The 17,492-nt window shown below is 42.2% G+C and overlaps 1 protein-coding gene across 4 annotated transcripts in view; it reads left to right on the plus strand.

Annotated features, from left to right (window-relative positions):
- The first annotated feature begins 366 nt into the window (after nucleotides 1-366).
- TNIP1 (TNFAIP3 interacting protein 1) overlaps nucleotides 367-17,492 on the plus strand; it is a 96,211-nt gene continuing 79,085 nt past the window's right edge. Inside the window, exon 1 of one of the 4 annotated variants that reach the window (XM_060240305.1) lies at nucleotides 367-458. The gene's annotated coding sequence lies outside the window, so the exon portion shown is untranslated. Of the gene's footprint in view, nucleotides 459-13,839; nucleotides 13,964-17,492 lie in introns of those variants that run through there. The other 3 variants (XM_060240302.1, XM_060240304.1, XM_060240303.1) reach the window with 3 other exon arrangements.

A 17,492-nucleotide genomic window follows, 5' to 3' on the forward strand; every position in this document is an offset into this window, starting at 1 on the left:
AGAACAGGTTTGGATTTGACTGTATACAGTAACTTTTTGGTCCTCAAAAGGGACAACACAGAGCCTTATAACGCATGCTTTTCCTAGGGAAGCAGCTCTTAGCCATTTAAGGAATGTGGTGAGAATAATAGACCTTCCTTGGCATAAAATATGCATGTCTTTATGGGATTCCAGAACTGAATCACGCTTTCCTCTAATGCATTATTCACTAAACAGTGACGTACTTCAGCATACCCCTCTGGGCTACAGGAGAACCCTTTCAATTACTTTTGGATAGTCCTCAAAACACAGAGACACAAACACACGCACACACAAACACACCAAAGGGCTGTCTAGGGCCTCCATCATGGGGAATTCCCCGTTTCCTCGCTAAAAGTAAGCTTGGGTGTGCCTTCCTGCCTGCAGTTGATTAAAGCTCTCTGGAAGGCTCTTCTGGACCCTCTCTTTTACTTTCCTGAGTGAGTAGTAGAAGAGGATATTTTGCCCCGAATTTGGACATGGGGTGGGGGTGGGGGGTAATAGCTCTGTCAGCCTGTTGCATATGTATTAAATCTGAACACTGGAATTGAAACCTTTGTTTTCTGCTTTTCTTCAGCACAACAAAGTCAGAACGTAACCCTCTTAAATCTTGAGCTATGTTATAGTGTATATTTTCTGTGATTTTATGTTCAATCTGATCTCCAGGTTTATTGCTTCCTGACAGAAGCTTTGTACTAAACATATTTATTTAAACAGCCTTGTAGATAGTATTAATAAGGGAACATTAAGAGCAATGTTCTTTTATTATTGTATGAGGGAATGAAAAGAAAAAAAACCTGAATTTTAATGTGTGTGTTCTATTCGAAGAATGGAAGAAGTACTGAGGAAATAGTATGGAGATTTAAGGACAAAAGACTTCCTAAATATCCTACTGTATTGTACTCACTATACTAGCCTACTATCCGACTATATTCAGCAGTATGCAACATAATTGTTCAATTAACAAAAAGCTGGGGAAGAAACCCCAGATAGCTGAAGTCACATTGAATGTTGCAGCAGCAGAAGATGAGTAACTGCAGCTCTTTTAAAGTAGCATTCAGCTTATTCCAGGGCAAGTACCATGAGCATAGATTTGGTAGCTGCCACTCAGGGAGATCACCAGCTCTTTTATTTTAAAGCCATGCCCACTCCTTTTGTTTGTGAAATTACTCCTTGAAATGTTGATCCGGAAAAAAGTAAACAACCTAAAGTATAACAAAGTCTGTCAACAATCTTTGATGCTGTTGACTGTTTTAAGTTGCTCTGTCTCTCCCTTATTTCTATCCTGCCCTTCCTCTGAGGAGCTCAAGGCAGCACACACGGTTGCCTCCCCTTTCCATTTTATTCTCACTGCTATGAGGTAGGTGAGGTTGCAACTGGCTCAAGGTCACCCACAGGGCTTTTTTTTTGTAGCAGGAATTCCTCTACATATTGGGCTACACCCCCCTGATGTAGCCAATCCTCCAAGAGCTTACAGGGCTCTTAGTACAGGACCTACTGCAAGCTCAAGGAAGACTGGCTACATCAGGGGTGTGTGGCCTAATATACTAAGGTGTTCCTGCTACAAAAAAAGCCCTGGACCCACTGAGCTTCACAACTGAGTGGGGATCTGCATTTGGATCTCCCAAATCCCAATATACCACACTGGGCCAAGAATGTATTGACATGAAGAACTGAGAGTGCTTTAATGAAATGGATTTCAAACGTCACCTCTGCTGCTTGCTTTGAGGTTGACTGGTATATATCTAAACACATTTCATTTGTGTTTGAAAATGTTAATTATTAGTATTATAAAGAGATTAACAACTTCTCAATCAATTATAAAAATCTAAATTTGAGTAGCAATGCCTCTTGTGAAGGGTACTGAGTGCTGAAGGCATTGTTGTAATTACATTCTTGAATAAAGTTATATTGTTATTTACACTTATCATTCTAATACTATGACCTGAACAAGAAAGACTGTGATGCTGAATTGACGTAGATAATTAAAATAAGGCCATTTCAAGTAGGGTTGTGTCTATAATTTGTATGAATTATTCCTAATTCCTTAGTGCGGATGGATATTATATACATTGTTAAATTCTTATTAAAAATACCTAAGGAGAACTAGATTTCACATGGATGACTAATTACAACAGATGTGTTTGCCATTTTATTTGAATTCTGTAACATATTGATACACAACAATTTTAATCAGCCTCATATCATGGATGCAGTTTTGCAAGACAAGGGAATTTCTCTCTCTGTATGTGAAACTCTCTGCCCAGATTTGTACAAAAGGGGGGCAGGAAGGACCTTCCCTTGAAACTCTTGCCAGTTGCCAAACCTTTTATTTATTAGGTGTTGGTCCTTCTTAAATAATTCTACTCATTTTCACCATGGGGTTAGATAAATATGACTGTATTTTGATAGCACTAAGCTAATATCTCATTTTGTATTATGGCCTTTCCATAATTTGGGAGTTTAAAAATGGCAACCATCAGCACAGGCACTGATAAATTAATCAATAGAATACTAATGTAAAGAACTTTGATCTAAGCATGATGAAGTCAGTACGACCTAGGCCCCAGTTCTATTCCATGGTGTACCAGCATACCTGATAAGATGGCGTTCATTAACTTAAGCATGTATGTTTGCTTAACGAGTTTTAAGATCAGGTTGTCAGTCTTCTTACAACTCCTTGCTCTGCCTTTACATGTCTATGGGTAGTACTGCTCAGAATTTGTAACTTGTCACACAGCACTTCTTATAACATTTGACAAGAACAAATGATCAAAGTAGTAAAAGACTAGAATTCTTTTAAAGATTAAATATTGGCTGGAAATACTAAGAAATAGACTCCTACAAGCAATTTTAAAATGGGACTCTATGGAAATCCCCTCTGCAGAGACTCACTTCCCTTGCTTTTCCATCCTGAGGCATGTTTATACAAAACACTGTTTACAGGTATATTTACAAGTGACTCATATATTCAGTTTGATTTTCCTCACCAGCCAAGATACCTGTTATTGGACATACATCTCCCACTTTTCCCTCTTATGGAGAACATTTTCCTGCCACATGTGATGTTAAGTTGTTTTGGATTGTTGGTTGTTTCACATTTCTTACCTGTTGAATTTTGCTAAATACCTACTGCTGAAATACATTTAATTTTTTTACTGGTTTGTTGTTTTCAAATACTTCTCACAAAGTACAGAAGGATCCTAAGGCAAAGCTCAGTCTAGGGTTTCCAAGTTCAAATCAAGAAATATCTGGAGACTTTGAGGGTGGAGCCAATAGCAAGGTTGTGACAGGCATAATCGAACTCCAAAGGGAGTTCTGGTAGGGTTGCTGTCTCAGAAGATATCTGGGGACTTTGGGGGTGGAGCCAGGAGACTTTCATATTCCCTAAAATAAATACATTTTAAAAAATAGCAGTAGAGTTCCCCAGAATCCTCACCTCAATCAGCTACACCTTCTCTGTACTCTCTCTCTCTCTCTCTCTCTCACACACACACACACACACAAACACAGAAGCCAAAATAAAGTTTGCAATTCCACACTTATGTGGTCTCACTAGAGCAATTTACTCACGAGTTGCTGAAGTTCCAAGTTCTAAAGACTAGCACAAGGAAACTAAAGGTTCTAGTTTACCCTTTCCTGTGCAAAGGGCCTCTGAGACAATTATAAAACCAACGCAGTTCCTGGACTCCTTCCCTTCACTTCCACCAGGCATGTTGTTCTGCAGGCTTGCCCCACATGCAGCCTGGTCTAAGATTTAAAGGCATAGAGCACCTTTCTAGGAAAAAAGCTGTTCCCAGGGTCTTCTTAAGCCTTCGAGGTTTGAAGGCACATGGGGGCTGTTGAGGCAGGGCTTCTGGCCACTGGCCAGCTGGCTGGGGGCGGGAAGAAGCCTGCAAAAGTGGGGAACTCCCACTGGGACCTGAAGACTGGCAAACCTAGCTCAATCGCTTCTCCTAAGATTGTACCTATCTAATTACAGACCTGCCAAGCAACCAAAATATGTGCCCTCAATAAACCCAGCCCTAATTAGTACCTCTGTCAGCCACCTGGACTTGTGGAAAATGGTAGTACTTTTCCATATGAACATATTTACGTTCTCCATATGAACACTCCATATAAACACTCAAGTGTCCCTGTTGGCCTTGGGAAAGGATGACTTTACAGGAGATTTATTGCACAAGTGTAAGGAGCAAGATTTTCTCTGTATAACAGCGTACCTCGCGGTCTCACTGGATCACTTCTATAAATGGCTTTCGGCTACCCCAGCCCCTCTTCCTCCTCAGTTCGTCCTTTAAAATTTTACCTCAGGACTGTTAAACTCAAGGGGTGGGTATAATATGGATTTCTCAACACTAGTCTCTTCGGGGTTTTTGTTTTGCTTTCAGAGGGATATAAACTCAGTTTGTAAAGGACCACAGCAGCTTTGATGGTTTTCCCAACATACAGGCACCAGAGAACTTTAAAGTAAACCACAGATATTTATTTATACACACACAGTCTTCAACTGGGGAAAGGGAGATATTTACATGGGCTATATTGTATCTCAAGCAGGTAACAGTTTCTCAGTAGTTTCAGGCTTTATAATATATTCTTCACTTAGGTCTCTCAGCTTTCACAGTTCATATAGATTCCACTCTCCAACACTATTCTAGGTTGGCCTCTTGGGTGTAATGTGCCAAGACTCTTAAGTCGGCTGGTGCCTCTACTCCCAGCCCTTCAGACTTCTAGACCCACATCTTTTCCCTCAACCACCTCTTTAGCTCTTAAGAGGAGTGTATATGTGTCTGTGACCTCTCAGGTCTTCACTGTGACTCTCCTTTTGTCACACACAGCCCCTTGGCTGTCTTTATATAGAGCTAGCAGTGAGCTTTGCTTCTCTCAAAGACTCTCCTCAGCTCCTGTCTCAGCTCCTTCTCAGAATCAACTGCCCTCTTCAGCTGTCTCCCTCAGACGACTGCCCTCAGCCGTTAGCTGTCAATCACTTCTGAGAGCTCCGAGCACTCTGGCCCCCAGCCTCAGGTCATCTGATGCAGGCTCTATGCATCCTTAGTTTTCTCCTTAACCCATTCATTACTGTCACAGGTGGCTCTATAAATATGGAACTTGGTCTCCTGGGAAATCCATGAGATCCAGTTGTAGTCAAAAGCATCAAATTACATTCAGGTGGGTAGCCAAGCTGGTCTGAAGCAATAGAACAAAGACTAAGTCCAGTGGCACTCTTAAGACCAACAAAGTTTTTTTTTTTTTTAGTATAAGCTTCCATGCGCATGTCATATGTGAAATCTTTTACTGGATCTCCTCCCACCCCTTTTTTTACTTTATTGCAACAGGAGGAGCAGGGGGCACATGTATGGCTCTGAATCTAATCAGAGCTTTGTGCTGGGGGGGGGGAGGCATTTAAGCCCTTTCCAAATCTAACCCCCTTCCAGAAAATGTTGGATTCATATGGGAGAAAAGAATACCAATACTTACCTGTTTTTATTATACTTTGAAGCAAGTGGAATTGAAACAGGTATACGTTTGGACAGCATCAGTTAGATGTTTGTTTTGATACACTTTAAAAACTGTTGGCTTAAAGATTTCGATTTGTTTTATTTTCTTACAGCTGCTCTTATCTTAATTGTTTCTGCTGTTCAGCACTTTGCAAATTGTTTGAAATAAATGCTTACAAGGTTTTTAAAAATAAATAATCTGTGTTCAAAGAGTCCATAGCACACTTGAATTTTGAACAGTTAGATCTGAGTTCAGTAGCACCTAAGAGACAAACAAGAGTTTGGGGGTATAAGCTTTCAAGAGTGACTCACAGTAGAGGAGAAATGTAGCTGATCAGAGTCCTTTTATCCTAGACAGAAGTTGGGAGGCTGTTGTAAAGAACACTGAAGAGGTGGGACCTAAGTCCTCAAAGGGATATAAATTAAACAGGATCCTACAGGCTCTGCATGAACAGAGTTAAAATTTCTAGATTCATTTTCCAGCTAGTTATTCTAAGTGGCATAAGAGTGAGCATCCAACTGGCAAAATGTATATTTATGCATATATTTAGTTAGATATTTAGACCTCATTTTTCTCCCCAACAGGGATCCAAGGCAGCTGATGTTGTTCTTCTCTCCTCCATTTTATCCTCACAGCAACCCTGTGAGGCAGGGTAGGTTGTTGAGGGAGAGTACCTGGCCCAAGGTCACAGAGTGAGCTTCCATGGAAGAGTAAAGATTTGAACATGGTTCTCACACATCCTAATCTAATACTCTAATTACTTTAACACAGTTTTAATTAACTGTGAACATACCCTTTTCTTCTCTTTGCTGTCTGCCCTTGTCCAAAGATGTGGGGGAGGCAGCAATTTAGATACATACAGAAACTGCAGATTGTTGCTAGGGTCATTTCTTTCAACAGAAAAGGAAATTTCTTCTGTATTTATATATTCTTTAGGGAAATTTCTACAGAACTAAAGTCTGGAATGTGAAAGATAAATTGTCTGACTTCTGGGGCCATCTGTTTCATCTAGTTCTCTCTTGTTATCACCTATTGTTGTTATTTACATTTGCATATCACCCGTTCTCTAAGGGTGGCACACTTGGGTTTTGGTGGTTTGGCCTCAGAATAGTACTTATAAAGGAAATTTAGGCTGATGTCTCTCCAGTTCCACACCATGTATTCACATTTCTTTTCCAGATGTTGCCTTAATTCAAAGCATAATATTTTGTTTATGGAAAAATGAAGTAAATCACAATGACAGTGAAACTGACTTTGTTGGGTGGATTGTGGTAGAGTGAGGGAAACAGCTTGATAAACTCTCCCATTTATTTATTTTACAAAATTATATCCCACCTTTCTGCCATAATGAGGTCCACCAAGTTGGCTAACAAACTAAAAACATACATAAGAAAATTGTATCTTAAAAATCATTAAAATCAACAATAAGCACATCATTAAAACAACATCAGAATTTAAATGCATACAAAAGTTTACTATTGTGATGGACTGTCAGGGTCAGCTTGGGGGGAAGCGACCACTATGAATTTTTCTGTCACCTTCACCCAGTACCTCAGGCACACCAAATAAAATCCTGTCAGAAAATAACTAAGCACCAGACATTTTCGAATTCAAAACAAAAAGTATATTTATTGATTTACAAAAGGCAAGGGAGGGAGTGAAATAATAGCAATTGATTGGTATTTATCAAATCAGTTGGCAGGCAGGCGTTTAAGTAAAACTATCAATCTCTAATCAGCAGAGATGTTGGCAGGCTGAGGTATTAATAAAAACTACAGGCAGGATTAAGATCTATAAAACTATCAAACAGGCACTAAACAGGCAGGCAGTGCTTCCTTAGCACTAGGAAACCCTCTAATCAGAGGATTATAAAATAAAAAAAGGTCACACACTCTTTGTCTTTTACACCGAGGACTATCTGACTTGTGCCAGAATTATCCCCACACACACTCTCTCACTAGCATACAGGTATACCCCAGACCTTAGAGTGATACCTCAGGACTCACACCCTTGAGTTCTATCTCACAAACCCCTCAATCCTGTGTGTCTCAGTCCCAACCAGCTACTGTCCCTGTCTGTCTCCTGGGATTCTTCTCAGCCACAAGGATCCAGTCTCTTCTCCAGTGTGTTGGTGTGTTCTTAATTGAACCAGGAGTCTGCCCTGAGGAAAACTGAAGGCTATGCTGAGGAGATCTGACAGAGGGCTCCTGATGAACTGTCAGATCTCCTCAGCACAGCCTTCAGTTTTCCTCTGCTTCCACTCAGAGAGTTTCCTCACAGAAAGAGCTTGGCTTTGCCTTCTTCCAAATAGCTCTCTCACAGACAGAAACCCAAAAATCAGTTCTGTCTTACAAGGAACTCAGTCCACTGGCTGTCCTTAGCTCCTTCCCAGTTGCTTGTCACAACTGAACTCCTTCAAAGCTAACTCCCAACTCTGAACTGCTTCAGTGCTAAAGCTGAACTGAACTCTGAGGTGTCCCCCCCCCACACACACACTGCCAAGCCTTTTACAAACTGATACATTTGGTACCCATGGCTGTGGCTCAGCCAATCAGAGCAAGCTGTTCCTTGCTTACTCAAGCTAACTGCTTTAGTCCATTACAACTGCAAACAACAATTAACATTGGGCAGGAAGGAGAGAGCACTGAAGGAATGCCGTATGAAAAAACCTTCACCGGCCAGCAGAAGATGGCAACTGAAGGGGACAAATGAATCTCGCTGTGGAGAGAGTTCCAGAGTTTTGTTGCCAGAACTGAGAAGATCTTGAGTTGCCACCTGTGTCATTTCAGAAGGTGGGGGATCCCAAAGTAGTGCTTTGGAAGATAAACGTAGTGGTCCTGTAAGTTTGTAAGAGAGTAGGCTATCCTTTAGATATGTTGGTCCCAGACCATATAGTGCTTGGATTATACCTGGAAACAGACTGCGAACCAGTGTGGATTAGCCAGGATTGAAGTGATATTGTCCCTATGATCCTCCTAAACCAGGGGTAGGGAACCTTTTTTCTGCCAAGGGCCATATGGATATTTATAACATCATTCGTGGGCCATTAAAAATTATCAACTTAAAAACAGTGCTCCACCAAGGGAGAATGATTCAGGCCAGCAAAATTAATGCAAATAATTGTTTTTCTATTTGAAGTCATGTGGGGAGAGCCTAATCTGGCGCACCCTGGGCAAATACATAGGTCCAGGGCTTTTTTGTAGAAAAAGTCCAGCAGCAACTCAGTAGTATATTAGACCACATCCCCTAATATTAACATATTAGGTCACACACTCATTAGCATACTAGGCCACACCGTCTGGAATAGTCAAGTGTAAACCGAACTGTGACAGTAACTTTTCCAGGCCCTGCAGTAATTCTGGCCAGCCAACAAGGCTGCTGCAAAGTACATCTGGGCCCTGTGATTCCTGCCTGGCCCTGGGGAGGCTGCTGCACAGCATGGCTGGGCCCCATGATTCTCGCTGGCCAGCCAGGAGAGGCTGCCACATGACTCAGTTCGGCCCAGCAATCCCCGAGAACCACACCAAGTGATCTCGAGGGCCGCGTATGGCCCTTGGGACAGAGGTTCCCCACCCTTGTCCTAAGTGAACATCCTGGCTACACCTGTGCACCAATGGAAGTTTCCGAACACTTTTCAAAGGGCAGCCCCACAGAGCATGTGGTGGACCGGCCCTGCATCTGCTAGCTGGCCCCGGCCCTGCCCAGCTCTTCCTGGTATGCTAACCTGAAGGGGCATTTCCACTTTGCTGCCTCTGGGTATTCGCTGCCACCACTGTCCCTCTCTGGGCTTTGGTTAGGCAGGACAGCCTCCTAACCTCCCTCTGAACTCACTAAGAACCCTTCTTGGGGCTTCCTAGGGATCTTTTGGACTCTACTGGAGACTTGGCAATCAGCTGCTGTGCCACTTCTCTCCATCCTAGGGATTCCCCAACCCACTCCTAGCGTTCCAAGCGGTTGGGGGAACTATGTAGTACAGAGGGACTCCACTTTAAACAGACAAAATATTTATTTACAGTATTTAAATATTTACAGGCATTTAAAAAAAAAAAAGTGAACAGAAGAAACAAATCAAAGTAGGGAAAAAAACTCTCTTTCTCTTGCTGTTCTGCCCTAACTGGATGACATGCAGGGCAGGCATCTCACTTGGACTGTTGCAAGCCTGACCATACCTTCCTCCGACTGTTGCTAGAATGACTAACTGAACCGAACTCCCAACTTTTAACTGCCTGCTTCCTGCCCAAAATCTCCAATATAAATTGCAGTTCCCACCCAGGAACTGGTTTACCCTCCTGCAGCCTTCTGGGATACCAGCCTGAAAGACTTCCTGTCTCTCTAGGAGGCCTCCTCAGAATTGCTGTTTCCAGACAGGAGGGGAGGAGGGAGGAGGAAGAGACTAGGCCGAAATTTGACTCCAGTTTGACAGACTCCTCCAGCCAACTCCTAGACAAACACATGCCCCAAATAGCGTTTCTCCACAGAGCACATTAATTTTTTTTGCTATCAAGTCACAGTTGATGTATGGTGATCCTGTAAGGTTTTCAATGCAAGAAACATTCAAAGGTCGTTTGCCATTCTCTGGCTCTGTGTAGAGATCCTGGTATTCTTGGTGGTCCCATCCAAATACTAACCAGAGCTTACTCTGCTTAGTGTTCAAGATCTGACAAGCCTGGGCTAGCCTGGGCAATCTAGCTCAGGGCAGAGTGCATTAAAGTAATATAATGGAGAGCCAGTTTGGTGTAGTGGTTAAGTGTGCGGACTCTTATCTGGGAGAACCGGGTTTGATTCCCCACTCCTCCACTTGCACCTGCTAGCATGGCCTTGGGTCAGCCATAGCTCTGGCAGAGGTTGTCCTTGAAAGGGCAGCTGCTGTGAGAGCCCTCTCCAGCCCCATCCACCTCAAAGGGTGTCTGTTGTGGGGGAGGAAGGTAAAGGAGATTGTGAGCCGCTCTGAGACTCTTTGGAGTGGAGGGCGGGATATAAATCCAATATCTTCTTCTTCTTCTTCTAATCTAGACTTGATCAATGCACCACAGTGGCCAGATCATTTCTGCCCATGAAAGGCCACAGCTGGCTAACTCATCAAAGCTGGTAAAAGGGTCTTCTGGGCACAGCTGCCACTTACTTATTCAGCAATAGGACTGAGTCCAAGAGCATCCTGGACCATGGACAAATTTCTTCAAGGGGCATATGACCCTATGATGGACTGGAAAGCAGTCTGCAGGAGTGACAGTTGAGACACTCACTGTGATTGGCTAACCACCTCCATGAAAACCAATGTAGCAAGTTAAAGGAGGTGGGGGGGTATCTCCTCAGTTGAGTTCCAGTGGAGATCAGACTGAGAAGTTTGAGTGAGACAGTCTGAGACAGAGCTGGCTGTTTGAACAGAGCTCTTGTCTGTGAGAGTTGCTGTTTGTGTGAGAAGGGGCTAACAGTGGCTCTTTCTGAGAAGACTCTCAGAGTTGTGGCACAGAATGTCACAAGGCAGAGAGAGGTTAAAGACTCTGCTGAGGGGTTCTGTCAGAGCAAAAGGGCAGGCTCCTGGTTATAACAGAGATCACAAAACACACACTGTGAGAGGGACAAAAGGTTCCTGTGTCTGTGAGAAAACCCAGAAGTCAGACAAAGATCTTAGCTTTGGAAGGGGACTTGGCACAAGTGTTTGAGGTGTCAGTATGAAGGGGCCTCAAGGTCAGGGTATAACTCTTCAGACAAGGGGATACCTAGTGCACTAGGGGAAAGGGTCTGTGGTGGGAAGTTCTTACACAAGTTTAGTCAGTCTTCTGTGAGGGAGTGAGATAGTATGTGAAGATTCAAAAAGCCAAATATATCTTCAGAAAGATCTATATGTACTGAGTGTTGTCCAGCTGAGTGAAACACTGTTTGTTTTTATATAATAATAATAGCCTGCCAGTATAAAGTGTTCTTAAGTTTTCTAATTTGATTTTTTGCCTGTCAACAGTTTTTAATATTATAAACCTCTGATATTATTTCCTCCCTTCCCAGCCTATCTGTATATAATAAAACCTATTATTTGTTTTGATCTTAAAACGCTATCTGTGCCATCATTTATTTCTGACAAGGTTAATTTTGGTTCTCCTGAGGTACTGGGTAAAGGCGTGACAGGATTCAAAGTAGTTCCCTTTGCCCACTGAGCCTGGCTCTCTCACAGACCCCATCCAGAATGGTGACATGGTAAATTCTGGGTCAGGCCTTCCATTCATCAGTTATGCTTAGATGTCTCGTCAGGATTAACCTTCAGTTATTAATCTGGATGGTCTCCAGGCACCAGTCCAGGTTTTCTACAGGCTCTCAGGGATCCGTCAGGGAGCTTGAATGTCATCTAAATATTGGTGACAACCCAGCCCAAATCTACAGATGACCTCACCCAGCAGATTCATGTAGACGTTAACCAACACGGGGAAATATGGGATCTTGCAGGACCCCACAGGCCAGAGGCTTGAACAACAGTCCCATTCATTTTGTAAATTTGCAAAACAGTGTTATATAATTCTGTGCTCCCATTACGCACTTCCAGTGCTGAATTTGAGGCTTTCAAAAATTATTCTTTACAAAAGGATTTTTATTACAAAGAAACGCTTTGCTTATTTGTCAACTTCTATTTTTATAAAATGCATCTAATATGTATATAATATGTTTTAGAGGATGTGTGGTCCTCAAGTAATTAAATGCAGGAAAGGCCTGTACCGTGGAGGGGGGGGGGGGCTTGGCAGACACCAGTTTTCTCATCTTTGCAACAGAATTGACAGGAAAAGAAACTGCCCAAGTTCTCTCTTATATAGTGGAAACTGGAATGGTTGCCAGCCTCCAGGTGGGGTAGGCTTGCCAATCCCCAGGTTCCAGCGGGGATTCTTCTGCTTTCCCAGGCTCCTTCTCGCCCCCAGTCAGCTGGCCGGCGGGGGGAAAGCCCAGCCCCCAAAACCACCATGTGACTTTTCACCTCCGGAGGCTTCAGTTTCCGATTGGAAAGGCTTCTTCTTGAGATGGTATGTCTGTGTTACTTTTAAGAAGTTGGCAGCAACTCGTGAGTAGAGACGCCAATCCCTCGCTTCAGAGTCGCCAGAAACTGCTGGGCACTTCATTATTCCCTATGTGGAGGGTATAATGAGGAATTGATCTGGAGGTATCAGGGGCTCTGGGGGGGGGACTGTTTTTTGAGGTAAAGGCACCAAATTTTCAGTATAGCATCTAGTGCCTCTCCCCAAAATGCCCCCTAAGTTTCAAAACGATTGGACCAGGGGGTCCAATTCTATGAGCCCCAAAAGAAGGAGCCACTATACTTCATTATTTCCTATGGAAGGAAGGCATTTAAAAAGGTGTGCTGTCCCTTTAAATGTGATGGCCAGAACTCCCTTGGAGTTCAATTATGCTTGTTACACCCTTGCTCCTGGCTCCACCCCCAAAGTCCCCAGATATTTCTTGAATTGGACTTGGCAACCATAAGGTGGGGCCTGGACAGCTCCCAGAATTACAACTGATCTCCTGGCAAAAGAGACCAGTTCTCCAGGAGAAAATGGTTGCTTTGAAGAGTGGGCTCGAAGGCTCTACATACCAATGAGGTCCTCCACTCTCTAAATTTCCAGTTATTTCCCAACCCAGAGGTAGCAACCTTGCCATAAAATCCATCCGTCTCTGCTACATAAAGTCACCTCTGGGCATTCCATCCTTCCGTGCTGATGTACACATTAAAGTCAGATTTTTTTTTTAAAGGAAACGAACCATCCTTTGGCTGTGTCCACACATCATCTGTAATACCGCAGCAGCACTACAGCAGTCTTTCACAACGGGATATTATCTTGCGTGTTCAAGGCAATAAGTTGCAAATGACCGCTGTTGCACTGCCAGCCAGAGCACAATATCCAGTGATGCGAGAATGCAGCTTTTTCCATGCTAAAAAGGAGCCCTTTTCAAATTCCGCCCCTTTCCCTTTTCCAAAGCAAACCCACGAACAAAAGAGGGCAGAGAGCGTGCAGCCTGCTGCCTACTGACAAGCAAGCCCAGTTGGGTTCCCTGGGGCTTTCTCCTCAAAAAGGGTGCTTTTTGCAGCCAGCGGGAAAGGCGAGAGGTATCTCGACGCCTTAGATCACAACAGGAGCGGTAATCTTGACTTTTTAATGCCTTGATAATGCTGCAGGGCAAAGCATTCGAGCTCGTGTGGTCTCTGCAGATACCAATTATGCCATCCCCTGGGCTTCCCCTAGTTCCGTTCCTCTGTGCTCCGTCTGTAGCTCTTTTTTATCTTTGAGGCTTAAGGAGTTGTTTGTGCGGAAAGGGGATTAGCTGGTCGGCTTGTCAATCATAGGCCGGGGAAATTCCAGTTCTGCCTCACGCTTCCTGCTGTACTGTCGGAGAGGAAGTAGATGAGATGTCAGGGCTGTAGAAACTGTAGAGCGAGGAAGCTGGCTGGACCTCCATTGGTGGCTCTGCGCAGGTAGGACCGGATCTCCCCCGTGTAAAAATCAAAGTGTTTGTGCCTTCAGTACCCCAGGTAAATTCCATGGAGAGCGGCCTCGGTTAATCATTACTTCTGGAAAACATAGATGTTAGATCAACCTTTGATACTGTGTCTGCTGGTAGCGGGGATGCTACCTGTGAAAAGAGATACCTTTTGGTTTCCACAGTTTGAAATCAATGGTGTAATTTTTTTAATACGGGTAAGCTAAGTCTAGGGCTGTTGCATTGCTCCTAAATGTAGTAAAAATAGGCATAATGTGGACGGAACAGTTTTCTTGAGTCAAGTACTTGAAAAATCACTTTGTGGCTTTGTTGATAACAAATTGTTGTCATAGGTCAAAGTCTGAGTCCAGTGGCACCTTTAAGACCCACAAAGTTTAATTCTAATCTTTTGTACATGCACACTTGTTATGCTAGAAGCTAGAACCAGGCATTATGCTAAGGAATATTTAGATCTTGAATAGTAATGCAAGTAATAAAGTGGTTAGCACTGGAGACACAGCTTGTATGCATAATGTGCTGCTTGTCTGCTTTGAAGGTAAACAGGAAAGTATTGTACTGTGGGACAGAAGATCTCAATATCTCAGAGTGGTTAATTCTTTTAATATTCCTAAAAAGGCCATTGCAATGACAACCATAATACACATCTCAGATCCTTTCCTCATAATGTTGCTGTCTCTTGCTAAAAGAAGTTCAGATTAATGACACACATGTTTTTGAAAGAAGCCTGGCTGGAAGGTCCACTCCAGCCTCTGATGCCATTTAAGTGCATACAATTTACTGTTTTGTTGAGTGTCACTCTTAGCTTTAGAGCAATGAATGTGCTAAAATAGTTATGATACAGCACAATCCTAGTCATACAGTTTCGTGGGTTTCCCAAATAATTATGTATGGGTTGGTAGCTCTATTTTAATTCTTCAATACCATTAAGAAATTCAGGCTGGCACATATAGGGCTGCCCTGTGTTGTCCTCCCAAGCAGAGTTGTAAAAAATATAAATTTGGGGGAAATTGAAATATATGTTATGGTTATTTTCCTGTAACCTAAAACTTCTCTGACTGATTGAACAATATAAAATGCATCATTTGTATAAAATTGTACTTTTGGCATATTTATGGAATTTTAAAGTTCAAATATCTTCATTTTCAATTTAAAAACTAGAAGTATGTTGCAAACTGTTGCAAACATAGGGTTGAAAACTGTTGAACCCTATGCAACTATAATATAAGCATCTTTAACTTGTGCCATCTGAGAACTAAGAAAAGCTAAAAGATGAAGATAGAAAACAAACATTGTTGTAAACAAATGAAAGTATATTATCTGGACAGAAACTCTCATAGAGTCACAATAAGTAGGACTGCTAGATTGTTTGGATTATTAACATCATAAAAACACTGAACTCTTTAATAATGTATTATCATTAGATGCATTACAACTTTTTAATTGTTACCAAAGTTTACATCTAAACAGATTTTTGAAAATATTGTATATGTCTACAATGTAAGAGTTTTTTTGGTAATGCTTCCCCAGATTTCCCAGTTTTTCCATAAGAAGAATTTTACTTATTTGAAGAGAAAATCTCATAGGAATTTCTTTTTAGTGTTCTTCCAAAGTGTCTGATTTTTCCATCAGAAAATTTGCAAAGTGGTCTAGGAGAAACCTGAACAATTTTTTTCCCTTATTTTTTTAGGCCCTTGCTCCTCCACTTTGACTAAAAGGGAGAGTAACCTGCTTCAGTCCTGCCAGTGGGTTTTTTGACTGAATAGGGAATTAATCCCATTCTCCTTGATAAAGGTGGTTACAGGACATGTTTGACAGTCAACTTAAAACTGCATGCTTTCCTCCGAATAAATCACATCATATTCAGGTAGGCTTGCCAACCTCCAGGTGAGGCCTGGAGATCTCCAGGAATTACAGCTGATCTCTAAACAATGGAGATCAGCCCCACTGGAGAAAATGGCTGCTTCAGAGAGTGGACTTTGTGGGATTATACCCTACTGAGGTCTCTCTCCTCCTCAAACCCTACTGTCCCCAGGTTCCATCCCTAAATCTCCAGGACTTTCCCAATTTGTAGTTGGCAACTTTATATTCATTGGGTTTACTTCTGAGTAAACATGCATAGGATTTGGTTGCAATTTGTTGGTTAACCCTATTTAGTGGAAAGAAAGTCTAGGGTTAATTTCTACATGTGTTATCAAGAAAAAGAGGATTATCTTAAATTCTTACTCAAGTTACAATTTTTTATGTTTTTGTTTTACTGTCAAGTCACAGATGATTTTAGGCAATCCCATTGGGTTTTCAAGGCAAGGGACATTCAAGGATGGTTTGCCTCCTACTGCATAGTGACCTTGATAGTCCTTGGTGGTCTTCTATCCAAATATTTTACTAAATAGCTAACCCTGCTCAGCTTCGGAAGTCTGATGAGATCAGGCTATCCAGGGCTGTCCAGGTCAGGGCAAATTACATACAGTAATTTTTTAAAAAACGTAAATAACCTCTTTAGGGGGATTGGCTTATTCAGGGTTGTTTCCTTTTGGGGTAAATAATGGGTAAGTGCAATTTTTTATGGTCAATAACTTATAAGGAAATAGGAATAAATTGCAAAGGTATGCTTTTCTTTTAAACAGAGGTGTTACTCTGGTTAAAAATTAACTTGACATCCACAGAAAGTAAATTTGCTTGTACCATCACAATATACATCTATAGCCAAGGTAGGTGAAAGCGCAACTTAATTACACTCTTATGGTTGACTGTGAAGGTGACTACTTCTAAATTGGAATTTCACCTATGACAGAGCAATTGTTTTGTATCTACTTCCAAATATACTGTTCTATTCTGTGTTGAATTATATCTGTGCCTTTCTGGTCTTTGTAGATACAGCTGTTCAGTGGCTTAAGAAAAAAAATTAATAACAGAAATGCTCATTATTTGGTTGCCTTGCTGACTCTCATTCCTTGCATTATTTGGCCTGTGGGGTTTCTGAATGCTGTAAAAAAGAAACAAACTTCCCAACTAAGGGCTTTTCCACATGGGCATTTTCTGTAAATTCTGGCCCATACTGCTTCAGTTTATCCCCTGATTCCACATGCATTTTTGTGCTTTTAGTTTTCACCCTCTCCCCGCCCCCCCCCAATTTCTTCCATTTGTTTTGAGATCACTTTTAACCCGATCTTTTCTTGGAAAACAGTTTTGAGTCACCTTTTTCCTTGTGTGTAATGTTTCTGTTGCTTATCTTTGTACTGCCCATTCCCATGCACCTCCAGCCCACTTTTTGATGACTAGACTGTCATCATCATTGAACCACGCATAACAGCATAAGAAGAGCCCTGTTGGACCAGACCAATGGTCCGTCTGATCCAGGATCCTGCCTTTCATGATGGCCAACCAGTTCCTCTAGAGGGCCAACAACAGGGCATAGGGCCGAGGCCTTCTCCTGATGTTGCCTCCTGGCACTGATATTCAGAGGCTTATTGCCTCTGAACATGGAACATAGAGGCACGTTCAAC

Source organism: Heteronotia binoei, chromosome 5 (assembly GCF_032191835.1).
Source record: "Heteronotia binoei isolate CCM8104 ecotype False Entrance Well chromosome 5, APGP_CSIRO_Hbin_v1, whole genome shotgun sequence".
Taxonomy (NCBI): domain Eukaryota; kingdom Metazoa; phylum Chordata; class Lepidosauria; order Squamata; family Gekkonidae; genus Heteronotia; species Heteronotia binoei.